The 13,661-nt window shown below is 51.0% G+C and overlaps 1 long non-coding RNA gene across 1 annotated transcript in view; it reads right to left on the bottom strand.

Moving 5' to 3' along the window:
* The window catches only part of LOC135977894 (uncharacterized), a 30,655-nt gene extending 23,711 nt beyond the window's left edge, over positions 1-6,944 (bottom strand). The window contains exons 1-3 of the long non-coding RNA XR_010595331.1: positions 4,203-6,944; positions 1,534-1,554; positions 1,115-1,147 (exon numbers count right to left, since the gene is read on the bottom strand). This is a non-coding gene — a long non-coding RNA (uncharacterized LOC135977894). The remainder of the gene's footprint in view (positions 1-1,114; positions 1,148-1,533; positions 1,555-4,202) is intronic.
* Positions 6,945-13,661: the final 6,717 nt, after the last annotated feature.

Genomic DNA, 13,661 nt, shown 5'->3' with positions numbered 1-13,661 from the left:
TCTTGTTCTATCCTTAGAGTCTAAGGTGAACAAGTTTTCTCCCTCCTCCTTATGACACCCTTTTAAATACCTGAAAATACCTTTAAATACCTGTTGTTTTCTCTCACAACACTTCCTGGCAGTCTGCTCCAGAACCTCACTCCTCTGATGGGTAGAAACCTTTAGTTCCCAGCCTGAATTGAATTCAAGGCCAGATAATCCCCATTTCTTCTTGGTCGATTTGATTGTTAGCTTCAACAGTTCATCTCTCTCCATGTTGTTTACTCCCCTGATGCATTCGCAAAGAGCAATCACATCCCCTCTCAGCCTTCCCTTTGCTACCCAAAACAAGCTCAGTTTTTTTAGTCTCCTCTCTTACGGCAGGCCCTCCATGACCCTGATCATCCTGGGAGCCCATCTCTGAACCTGAAATTCATCCACCTCTGGCTGAGATTGTGGGACACCCCACAGATGCCAGGATAGGAGAGCAGCCCCTCTTACAAAATATCCAGCTCCTGGGTGCTGATCCTTGGCATTGAGGAGAAGCTACAATTTGCTGCAGAAGTAGAAGAGGAGCCAGGGGAGGGATTTGAGTAGGGAGCGGACGACATGGTTGGAGAACAATTGAGGCAGCTGATTTTGCTGGCACAATGTTCGATCAGGCTCTTCATTTCTCTGGTGGGAGAGAAGAGCTTGAGAAGCAACAAAAGCACCTGGTGCCAGGGCTGAGACCCAACCAGAGTCCCCCTGACCACAGGGGAACCAGCCCCATGTAACCTCCTTGCCCAGCCACATGGCGATGGGGGAAATGACAGCAGGAAAACTTAGAGGTGTTCCAAGCCCCTGCAGCCAGAAGGATTCCTCCAGCAGTAGCCGGCAAAGCAGCAATAGCCTGCTGCCCAGACAGCCTCTGGCCTTTTCAGTTTGCTGGTTTCCTCTTTGCTCTGCTCCGTTCCCTGCCTCCCTCTGCCCTCCATGGTCCTAGGCAGGACCTGAATTGCTAATATATTGAACAATCACATTCTAAAAAACAGTGTTTCAGCCCTTCTTCTTTCATCTTAAAGGAAGAGCAGAAGCTGTGTTTATTTCCCCTTTGCTAGTCTTTTGAATACACCCCACTGGTCCCAGAAATTACCTTTGTCTTTCTTCATTTCAGATCGCAAGGTTGCTAGAAGGAGAAAAAGGCAAATTATGAGCTTTCGTTCTGCCATGGTTATGGTGATATTCCAACGGTTGAACACAATGTGTTGTGCTTGTGAAAGAGAGGGACAGATTTACAGTTAGTGGTTTAAAACACACCTGTCTCAAATGCACCGTGTGATCAAGTGGGGTCAAGTGAAGGCAGGGAGGAGTCGGCTATGTGGGATGAGGATAGAACTTGGGGGCAGAGAGGTGTGATGATCTGGCAGAATTGGGAGGGGAAAGATGAGGAAAGGAAGGAGATGTAGGACTGTTGTTTTTTTGGGGGGATGCACAGGTCAGGAAAGCCTCATCCCTTAGTGGGAGAGGTTTCAGGGGACTCCAGAAACAAGGAATAGGAAAAATTGAACTTACCAAGTTCAGCAAGAATTTCTTCTAAAAGACAAAAAAGAGGAATTAATAATGTGTAATAGCTGTTAAAAATTTTAGTACAGTGGTTCTCTCCCCACCCCTGCTACCTTCATCCATTTTGTTATGTTTGCAAAGTCAAACACAGGCAGTTTTTGTTTGTTTGTTTCCTGTTTTGGGCATGCTCTCTTGTGACGTTTTTTATCACTAGAGTTGGGCAACATTTTTCAGCTGAAATCATCATCATCGGCAGTTCCTTGGTTCGCGGATGATCTCTACCACAGATTTACTTATGGGTCCTGAGATATCTCAGGAGTCCAATCCTGGAACCACAGATCTGCCCGCAGTAGGTACAGACATTTCCTAGCGGGTCAGCTCCGCATTGTGAGAAAGTTCATTTTCCTTCCTTCAGCTTTGAGGGAAAGGCGCTTCTCCTCGAAGCGGGCCACTACCTGATGGAGGCTGACCACTGAGGTCAGTTGGTGGCTTGCTCCTCCCAGCTTGTGATGTCCACATCAGTTTTCTTGAGATACATTTTCAGTGTCTATTTGTAGCGTTTCCTCTGACCACCACGGGATCTCTGACCATGGGTGATCTGAGAGTAGATGGCTTGTTTTGGGAGGCGAGAGTATGGCATCCGCACACAATGTTCAGCCCAATGAAGCTGGTTCATGAGAATCATTGCTTAGTGCTGGTGACATTGGCTTCAGTGAGGATGCTGGCGTTAGCGTAGCAATCTTCCCATTTGATGCGAAGGATCTTCCAGAAGCATTGTCGGTGGTACCTCTCCAGACAGTTGGGTTTGCATCCCTAAAGGAGTGTAGGAGTCATATTTGTCTTATGGGTTATGTAAAAGGCCTGAGGCAGGCTGATGGAGCACTTTAGTCTTCCGAATATTGAGTCAGAGTCCTAGGCTTCGATGAGCTTGTGCAAAAAAATCCAGTGTGGACTGAAGGTCAGTCTTAGTGTGCACGAGGATGTCATCAGCATCTGGCCCTGCTGCCTTGCTGTTCTTCATTTGCATGATGGATCATGTTACTTCTTCGAGGGCAGGAGGATCAGCAAGAGATTCTCTTTCATGTCACTGAGGTATAGATTCGATGGTGGCATTAGAGACGGTTGACTCACGATTCAGGAGTGACTCAAAATGCTCCTTCCATCTGGCTTTGATGGCTTCATTGTCCTTAAAATATGTCAACCCGTCTTAGGCTTGGAGTGGTGTAGGACCATGGGATCATGGATTGTAGACTTGTTCATTTAAATTGCACAGATTACAGCTAATAGCCTTTTTGACTATTGGTACATCTGAATCAGGGCCGGCTCCAGGCACCAGCTTCTCAAGCAGGTGCTTGGGGCGGCCGTTCCGGATAGGGGCGGCAGTTCCAGGTATTCGGCGGCAATTCGGTGGAGGGTCCGTCACTCCGCCTGGGAGTGAAGGACCTCCCGCCGAATTGCCGCCGCAGATCGCGATTGCGGCTTTTTTTTTTTTTTTTTTTTTTGGTACAAAGGCCCATGGTTCAGAAATCCCTTTCCTAGGCCAGTGTTCTCGACTCGGCTGACACATTGTCCCTGAAAGGGTCAGTTGAGAACTCAGCGTGCGCACAGCAAGCTGGAAATCTGCACAGTGTGTGGAGCGTGTGTATGTGACTTGGAGCTTGGCAGGGCAGCAGCACTGGTTCGTGGGGTTAAGGCAGCTGGGCTGTGCAGGAGCACTCCACAAAGCAGGGTGGCAGACATGGGGTCTGCAGCTGGGAGTGTGTCTGAGAGGCCCAGAAGCACATGGGATCCTGGGGTTAGGCCCACCCACAGCAGACTGGCGTCAGTCCAGAGAGGGGGTGACACAGGGCCTTGAAGTGATTTAATTAGCTAGCAAAACACCCCTACCTTGGACCCATGAGCAGCCTTTGCCATGGGAATCACAGCGTGAGAGCGGTGAGTCGGGGATCCTTTGCAATCTTCACAAAGAGCTTTGGCAATCTCCTTACAGAACCATGTGAGCTCCTTGCCATGTTCCCCACAGACATTTCCTTCCCTCCCCCTTTTTCCTGGTTTTAACCCCAGTTGTTTGATGAACTCTGCTATGCTGTCCAGCTGAGTGTTGGAAAGGTCTTTTCCAGAATGTGCATTTGGATGTTTAAAAGCGCGCTGGCGCAGCTTACTGACTCGCTCAGACCTCAGCGAAAAGAATATCCCCATTGTTATTGCTGCTTGCTGTGCACTCCACAATATCTGTGAGAGTAAGGGGGAGACATTTATGTCGGAGTGAGAGATTGAGGCAAATCGCCTGGCTGCTGATTACGTGCAGCCAGACACCAGGATGGTTAGAAGAGCACAGCAGGGCGCGGTGCGCATCAGAGAAGCTTTGAAAATGAGTTTTGTGACTGGCCAGGCTACGGAGTGAAACTTCTGTTTGTTTCTCCTTGATGAACCGTCCGCCCCCACCCCACCCGGTTCACTCTACTTCCCTGTAAACCAACCACCCCACCCTCCCCTCCCACCCTCGAGCAGCACATGCAGAGGCAATAAAGTCATGGTTACTTCACATTCATGCATTCTTTATGAATTCATCACACAACTAGGGGGATAATTGCCAAGGTAGCCCGGGATGGGTGGGGGAGTAGGGAAGGAAAAGGACACACTACAGTTTAAAACTTTAACTCTTATTGAAGGCCAACCTTCTGATGCTCGGGCAATCATCTGGGGTGGAGTGACTGGGTGGCCGGAGGCCCCCCCCCCGTGTTCTTGGGCGTCTGGTTGAGGAGGCTATGGAACTTGGGGAGGTGGGCTGTTGGTTACACAGGGGCTGTAGCGGCGGTCTCTGCTCCTGCTGCCTTTCCTGCAGCTCAACCATACGCTGGAGCACATCAGTTCGATGCTCCAGTAGACGGAGCATTGACTCTTGCCTTCTGTCTGCAAGCTGACGCCACCTATCATCTTCAGCCCGCCACTTGCTCTGTTCATCCCGCGATTCAGCCCGCCACCTCTCCTCTCGTTCATATTGTGCTTTTCTGTAGTCTGACATTGACTGCCTCCATGCGTTCTGCTGTGCTCTGTCAGCGTGGGAGGACATCTGGAGCTCCGAGAACATATCATCCCGAGTCTGCCGTTTTCTCCTTCTAATCTTCACTAGCCTCTGTGAAGGAGAAACATTTGCAGCTGGTGGAGGAGAAGGGAGAGGTGGTTAAAAAAGACACATTTTAGAGAACAATGGGTACACTCTTTCACGTTAAATTTTGCTGTTCACATTACACAGCACATGTACTTTCGTTACAAGGTCACATTTTTCCTCTTATATTGAGGGCCTGCCGGTTTGGTGTGAGAGATCACTCACGCAGTGCCAGGCAACAGATTTCGGCTTGCAGGCAGCCATGGTAAGCCACAGTCTTTTGGCTTTTTTAACCTTCTTAACATGTGGGAATGGTTTCAAACAGTAGCACCCTCCTTTCCCATACCAAGCACCCGTTGGGTTGGCCATTTAAAAGGGGCTGCGGTTTCCGGGTTAACATGCAGCACAAACCCAACTAACACCCCCCCCAAATCTCTGGGATGATCACTTCACCCCTCCCCCCCACGGCGTGGCTAACAGCGGGGAACATTTCTGTTCAGCAGAGCAGGAACGGGCACCTCTGAATGTCCCCTTAATAAAATCGCCCCATTTCAACCAGGTGACCGTGAATGATATCACTCTCCTGAGGATAACAAAGAGCGATAAGGAATGGATGTTGTCTGCATGCCAGCAAACACCGAGAACATATGCTGCCATGCTTTGTTATGCAATGATTCCAGACTATGTGCTACTGGCCTGGCGTGGTAAAGTGTCCTACCATGGCGGACGGGATAAGGCAGCCCTCCCCAAAAAACCTTTTGCAAAGGCTTTGGGAGTACATGAAGGAGAGCTTTCTGGAGATGTCCCTGGAGGATTTCCGCTCCATCCTCATACACGTTAACAGACTTTTCCAGTAGCTGTACTGGCCGCGATTGCCAGGGCAAATTAATCATTAATCATTAAACACGCTTGCTTTTAAACCATGTGTAATATTTACAAAGGTACACTCACCAGAGGTCCCCTGTGTGCCCTCAGGGTCTGGGACCACGCCTTGGGTGAGTTCGGGGGTTACTGGTTCCAGGTCCAGGGTGATAAACATATCCTGGCTGTTGGGGAAACCGGTTTCTCCGCTTCCTTGCTGCTGTGAGCTATCTACATTATCTTCATCCTCATCTTCCTCATAGCCCGAACCTGCTTACCTGTGTGTTTCTCCATTGAAGGAGTCAAAGCACATGGTTGGGGTAGTGGTGGCTGCACCCCCTAGCATGGCATGCAGCTCTGCGTAGAAGCGGCATGTTTGCGGCTCTGCCCCGGACCTTCTGTTTGCCTCTCTGGCTTTGTGGTAGGCTTGTCTTAGCTCCTTAATTTTCACGCGGCACTGCTGTGCATCCCTGTTATGGCCTCTGTCCTTCATGGCCTTGGAGACCTTTTCTAATATTTTGCCATTTCGTTTACTGCTACGGAGTTCAGCTAGCACTGATTCATCTCCCCATATGGCGAGCAGATCCCGTACCTCCCGTTCGGTCCATGATGGAGCTCTTTTGCGATCCTAGGACTCCATCCATGGTTACCTGTGCTGATGAGCTCTGCGTGGTCACCTGTGCTCTCCACACTGGGCAAACAGGAAATGAAATTCAAACATTCGCGGGGCTTTTCCTATCTACCTGGTCAGTGCATCTGAGTTGAGAGTGCTGTCCAGAGCAGTCACAATGAAGCACTGTGGGATAGCTCCTGGAGGCCAATAACGTCGAATTCCGTTCACACTACCCCAATTCCGACCTGCTAAGGCCGATTTTATTGCTAATCCCCTCGTTGGAGGTGGAGTAAAGAAATCGGTTTAAAGGGCCCTTTAAGTCGAAAAAAGGGACTTAGCCGTGTGAACGTGTCCAGGCTTAATTCAATTTAACGCTACTAAATTCGACCTAAACTCGTAGTGTAGACCAGGCCTCACTCCTGTTGTGTCTGTTGTGTAGATTGTGAGCTCTCTGGGCCAGGGAGTCTCTTGTTACACATCTGTGACTGGGGTTCCTAGGCACTAACACACCATCACTGATACTGATAACCATTAACAGCGAACAGGGGAATAAACAAATGTGCTGACTATACTGTGGCCTTCATCGCTCCTTCATCACTAACCCACCTCAGAGTAATACAGCACCACCCACCCCTCCTGAACTTCCCAGAGAGGGGCCACCAGTACAGATGTGGACAAGGGAGCGGGGTTGGGCAGAGGGAAGGTATTAGAGGGAATTACTGGAGACAGGCCCATCCAGCTCAGCATATCGGGGGGACCAGTAAAGGGCAGGGAGCCATTAGCTCAGCTGTAAATAGGGCCAGAGATCTCCTGCTGTTACCACTGGGCCTGCTGCCTCTGCCTAATCCTTTCTAGCAAAGTTACACAGACAACACACATGGTGACAGCCCAGCCTGGCACACCCACTCTGGCTGCCACCCCTTCCCCCACACACTGCTCGGCCTCGCTCCTATTGAATGTGGCAGTTGCGTTATAGACACACATGTTACAGCTTAGCAATATCGCCTGTGTGCCCAGCACCACGTGTCCCTGCTGGGCTCCCCACTCAGCCCCTCTCCCTTCCCTTCCACTCTTCTCTGCTGCCCTTGGCTTGCCCAGCATCGCCTCGGGTTAGAAGCAAAACGAGGTCTGCATGAAGCATGGTCTGAGTATGCCTCTGCCCCACCCAGAGACCAGGGTGAAGCCCTGCCAGTCAGGTTTACTGGACCCTGCTTTAGCGCAGGGGGCTGGACTTGGTGACTTCTCCAGGGCCTATCCAGCCTGACATTTCTATCCATGAGCTCTGCTCTGTTTGAGACGCTCTGGGACTTGGAGCCTGACCAATTGCAATCAATGGTGAGATTCCCATTGTCTGCTGGGTTTGTCCCTAGGGCACATCTCATCACCCTGTGTATTGCAGTGTGTGTTGTTAGGGTCCTAGAGACCCCTGGGTTATTGTTATGGGGGCCACTGAGCTGAGCTCACAGAGTTCTGTCTCCTCTGTGACATCTCCTCTGGGTTTTGCTATCCTGCCCCTGAAAATGAAATTGTCAGAAAGTAACAACATAGATCAATGTATTTGACAAACGTATTTAGCAACTATTTATGATCAGTTCTTGGGCAGCTGACAAACCAGAATGGAGGTTGAGCTCACTGGACACATCACATGCTGCACATTATTCCCCCAGCTCTGCTTTTCAGCCCTTCTGTCCCTCCCCCACAATCCCCCCTGCCCCCCCCCCCCCACACACATACACTCTCTGGGTCTTGGTCTCCTGACTTGTATTTACCCCTTAGCTCTGCCTGAGGAATTACTAGGGTTACTCCCATGTTATTTCTGTAGCCCCCTCAGTGCCCTGGGCATGTTCTATGGTTCCTGCCCTGGGAGCTTCCAGGCTGGGCTGGGTTTAGGGGCTCACTAATGGGTGTAAGCAGGGAGGAGGAGGAGACGTCTGCAGGCCCAGGGCAGTAGGTCAGGGTGGGTGTTCCAGGCATGGAGGAAGATGCAAAGATAGAAGGACATTGGGCAGGGGCAGGCAAGAGGCTGGCATGGACTAACACATAGGGTGAGGGGCAAAAAGCTTCCTGGGTTCTTTCCTCTATCCCCTTCCCCTGGCCCAGCTACCAGATTCCCTTCCCCAGCTCTCCCCATTCCCCATCCCCTCTCTATTGTGCTGGGACCAACTCCCCTCACACGGCTGAGTCTGCAGCACAGAGCAGACCATCTATTCGACACTGGTGACGCCGCACCTGGAGTATTGTGTCCAGTTTTGGTCCCTCCACTACAGAAGAGATGTGGACAAATTGGAGACAGTCCAGCGGAGGGCAATGAAAATGATTAGGGTGCTAGTGCACATGACTTATGAGGAGAGGCTGAGGGAACTGGGCTTGTTTAGTCTGCAGAAGAGAAGAGTGAGGGGGGATTTGATAGCAGCCTTCAACTATCTGAAGGGGGGTTCCATAGAGAATGGAGCTAGGCTGTTCTCAATGGTGGCAGATGACAGAACAAGAAGCAATGGTCTCAAGTTGCAGTGGGGGAGGTCTGGGTTGGATATTAGGAAACACTATTTCACTAGGAGGGTGGTGAAGCACTGGACTGGGTTATCTAGGGAGATGGTGGAATCTCCATCTGTCAGGGTTCCCTCCCCATGCTGAACTCTAGGGGACAGACATGGGGACCCGCATGAAGACCCCCTAAGCTTATTTCTACCAGCTTAGGTTAAAAACTCCCCAAGGCACAAATCCTTCCTTGTACCTTGGATTAGGTAACGCTGCCACCACCAAGTGATTTAAACAAAGATTTAGGGAGGGCCACTTGGAGACCTACCTTCCCCAAATATCTCCCCAAGCCCCTACACCCCTTTTCCTGGGCAGGCTTGAGAATATATCCTCACCAATTGGTACAGGTGAACACAGACCCAAACCCTAGGATCTTAAAACAATGAAAAATCAATCAGGTTCTTAAAAGAAGGATTTTAATTAAAGAAAAGGTAAAAGAATTACCTCTGTAAAATCAGGATGGTAAGTACTTTACAGAATAACAAAAGACTCAAGAACACAGAGGATCTCCCCTCTAAGCAAAACCTTAAAGTTACAAAACCAGGCATAGTATCAGAGGGGTAGCCGTGTTAGTCTGAATCTGTAAAAAGCAACAGAGGGTCCTGTGGCACCTTTGAGACTAACAGAAGTATTGGGAGCATAAGCTTTCGTGGGTAAGAACCTCACTTCTTCAGATGCAAAACCAGGCATAAACCTCCTCTTACACAAAGGAAAACACAAGCCAAAATAAAAGTAAACTAACACATTTCCTTGCTAAATACTTACTAACTCTATAGGAGTTGGATTGCTTGCTTCCTTGATCTGACTCCAGCAAGCACACAGAACAGACAGACAAAGCCTTCCCCCCCACCCAGATTTGAAAGTATCTTGTCCCTTTATTGATCCTTTTGGTCAGGTGCCAGCTTGAGCTTCTTAACCCTTTACAGGTAAGAGGATTTTGTGCCTCTGGCCAGGAGGGACCCCATAGCACTGTATACAGAAAGGTGGTTCCCTTTATATGCATGACACCATCCTTTTAAGGCCCAGCTTGACAAAGCCTTGGCTGGGATGATTTATTTGGTGTTGGTCCTATTTTGAGCAGGGGGTTGGACTAGATGACTTCCTGAGGTCTCTTCCAACCCTGATATTCTATGATTCCATGATGGGTACAGCAACGCTTTGGTGGTCTCAGTCCTGCTCCCTGTGGCTGTTTCACTCCTCCTCATGAGCAAAGAGTCCCTAGGGCAGTAAATGGCAGGACGTTCCCTAACACTCACTGGCCACGTCGCACTCACTGGGCCCCCGGGACTGGCTTCCTTTGGGAGTGGCCCTGAGGGAATCTGGGAATCCCCCTGACTTGGAGCTGATGCCACTGGGATGCTCTTGGAGATTGTGTGGGAGGTGCTAAAATGAGGGGCCCTAGGCCCCAGGACATTCTGAAATCCTGCTGCAATTCTCTGAATTTTATACGATTTAAAAAAAAATTGAGGACAAAAATTGCAAGTGCCCATGTGGGACTCTGTGAGTGTGTGTGTGGGGGGGCAGCCTGCGTTGAGCTGGCCTAGTCGTTCTTGTTCTGAAAGGGCCTCACCACTGTACCGAGTCCCTTACAATGGACAGTGTCAGTGTTATGGAGGCCCCGAGAGATTGTGGCTTGGTCTACAGATAAATGTTGTGTTGGCAAAGCTAGCTTGCTTAGGAGTTTGAACCCGCCTCACCCCCAGCCCACATAGGTATGCCAGAAAAAGCCGCCCTGTGGCCCTTTTGTTGGTACAATTTGTTCCCGTCAGGGAGCTGGTGTCATCTCTCCTGGGGAAAGCATTCTCTGCTACTATCCGCTGCATCTCCACTTGGCAGGAGGGGCTGCTGCTCATCTTGCTGCATAGACGAGGCTGAACCATCTCCTCAGCCCACAGCCTCCCAGCCTACCCATTGCAGCAGCTGCCCCCCACAGGCGCTCCCTTGCATACAGGTACATGGGGCTCCCTGCGCAGCTCCAATCCACAGCCAGGCCGTGTCAGCAACTAGCACACGATGTTCTCACGGTGATGTGATTCTGGACAGTCTGGAACCTGTCCCTTGATAATACAGGAAGCTCCATCCCTCCACCACGCTGCTCTTCCCACATCCTGGGGCTGAACAGTTGATCAGGGCTGCCACAGGAAGAGCTCCCCTTCCCCTCCCCCAGCATCCCGAAGCCGTTCTCACGGGAGGGGAGCTGCCGCCTCTGACATTACAAGAGGGTGACACAAGAGGCGATACAAGAGGCTGCTGATCTGGGCCAGGGTTACTGACCAGTGTGTGCTCTAGGGGGCCCAGAGACATTGGGGTCCCATACAGCCCCGCGGTACCAGTACAACCCTTGCCCTCCTCACATGACATACACACCACACACACACACACTGCATTTGGGGCCAGCAAATGAGTGAGGGCCAACACCTGAATGAGAAGCAGGAGGCAATGGGATTTCGGGGAGGGGAGAGATATAATACCTTTGTGTCACATGTGGATTCTTCAGCCACCCCCTCTCCTGCCTGCAGCCACTGCCCCCTCTCCTCCCCACCCAGAGAAGGGCCGTAGGCCTGGCTGCTTCCCCCCAGCCTGGCTGGCCAAACTCGGCAGTACAGCCAGTGTAGACATGCCCCAGAGCCAGGCAGGCCTGGAGTTATTGCCTGGGCAGATTCCTGGCACATGGCTCTGCTGGCTTCTGCCTTCAGCCACCCCCACGCCCCCACAGATTCCCTGCAGCAGTGGATCCTTCCCAGAGATCTCCTGCTCTAACTACTGGGCCTGCTGCCTCTGCCTAATCCCTTTCTAGCAAGGTCTCACCGAAAATGCACATGGTGACAGCCCAGCCTGGCACACCAACTCTGGCTGCCCCCCCCCCCCCACCACACACACACATACCCCTCTTCCCCTGTGCTATACTCTGCCTTGCTCCTATTGAATGTGGCAGCTGCATTATAGACAAACACGTTACATCTCAGCAATAGTACCTGTGTGCCCAGCACCCCATGTCCCTGCTGGGCTCCCTGCTGAGTCCCTCTCCCTTCCCTCCTGCTGTTCTCTGCTGCCCTCGGCTTACCCAGCATTGCCTCCTGTGAGCAGCAAAATGAGGTCTGCACAAAGCCTTGTCTGAGGATGCCCCTCCCCCACTGCACCCAGAGACAAGGGTGAACCCCTGTCAGTTTATTGGACCTTGCCTCAGTGCAGGGGGCTGGACTTGGCAGGGCCACCCGGGGTGGGGGAGAAGTGGGGCAATTTGCCCCAGGCCCTGCAAGGGCCCCGCGAGCCCTGGCCCGGTGGTGGTCCAGGTCTTTGGTGGCATTTCGGCGGTGGGGGGTCCTTCAGTGCTGCCGAAGACGTGGAGCGACTGAAGGGCCCCCCGCCGCCGAAATGCCACTGAAGACCCGGACCGCCGCCGGGTGAGTACAAGTGCTGCAGCTCCCCCGCTTTGCCCAAGGCTCCCTGAATCCTCTGGGCGGCCCTGGGACTTGTTGACATCGCCAGGGCCCTTCCAATCCCACATTTGGAACTAGTGGTCACCAAATGAAATTAATAGGCAGCAGCTTTAAAACTAATATAAGGAAGTATTTCTTCACACAATGCACAATCAACCTGTGGAACTCCTTGCCAGAGGATATTGTAAAGGCCAAGACTATAACAGGGTTCAGAAAAGAACTAGATAAGTTAATGGAGGATAGATCCATCAATGGCTATTAGCCAGGGTGGGCAGGGATACAAAACCATGCTCTTGAAGTGTCCCTAGCCTCTGTTTGCCAGAGGCTGGGAATGGGCAACAGGGGATGGATCACTTGATGATTACCTGTTCTGTTCATTCGCTCTGGGACACCTGGCATTGGCCACTGTTGGAAGACAGGATACTGGGCTAGATGGACCACCGGTCTGACCCAAAGTGGCCAGTTTTATGTTCTTATGACATTTCTTATCAGTGGGCTCTGACGTATCTGAGACTCTCTGGGCCTTGGAACTGACCCTAGCGCACAGCTCATCACCTGTGTATTGCTATGTGCATTGTTAGGGTCCTAGCAACCCCTGGGCTATTGTTACAGGGGGGCACTGAGCTGAGCTCACAAAGTTCTGTCTCCTCTGTGAAATCTCCTCTGGGTTTCCGCCACCCTGTCCCTGAAAATGAAAATGTCAGAAAGTAACAACAGCCCTTGCGCTGACCCGAGTGATTCTGCAGGGACACGGTGGTCCAGAGTCTGACGTTCACAGCCCAGCCCAATCCAGGCTCAGATAAGACTCAGGTGCAGCTTTCACTTTGAATGTGGCAAACCCCAAGTTCCTGAAGAGGAAGGAGCAAAGAGAAACTAACAATGTGATTTTATCAGCTGTTCTTTTATGTGGCCATATTATTGTTTCCAAGGAAAGAGGTGAGAATGGGAGAGAAAAATCCTATTTAAAAATTAAGGGGAAAAGCTATCAAGACACCCTAGTTACTGTCCAACTGTTCCCGATCATTACTCAGGGCATTCTCCCCTCCCCCATCATTTACAATCCAGCTGAGATGATGACCTTGGGTAACAGCAGCAGAAAGGGGCAAGTGACGAGCATCAGGGACAAAGGGTAACAATAAGCATCAGTTGATTGAGCTGCAGAGGGGAGCGATGTCCAGTGGGAGCCTCTGGGGGTCAGAGTCTCCTTTTTTATTGCACATCATTGAACTCTTATCTGACAGAGAGGCCCTGAGTTGGGGTAATAGCAAGGCTGAGCCCATGTGCTCCAGAAAACACTGATAGGAAATGATAATTAAACACTCCACTGCCTGTGCTGACAGAGCTCAGGGGCTCTGAGATGCTTCAGGTGCAGCTCTGAAAGAAGTTCCAGTGTCAGGCTGCACAATTCCTTGCCCTGCTACAGACGCCCTGGGTGGCCTTAGGCAAGTCACTTGGGCCCAAAGTTTCAAAGGTGTTTTGATGTCTAAAGATGCAGATAGGTATCTAGTGGGATTTTCAAAGGTGTCTGGGCACTGAGCTTCCAATGGGAGTTAGGCACCTCGATGCTGTTGAAAAT

The sequence above is a fragment of the Chrysemys picta genome, unplaced genomic scaffold (assembly GCF_011386835.1).
Source record: "Chrysemys picta bellii isolate R12L10 unplaced genomic scaffold, ASM1138683v2 scaf67, whole genome shotgun sequence".
Lineage (NCBI taxonomy): Eukaryota > Metazoa > Chordata > Testudines > Emydidae > Chrysemys > Chrysemys picta.
The sequence above is the reverse complement of the archived record's forward strand: the minus strand, read 5'-3'. Positions and strand labels throughout refer to the sequence as shown.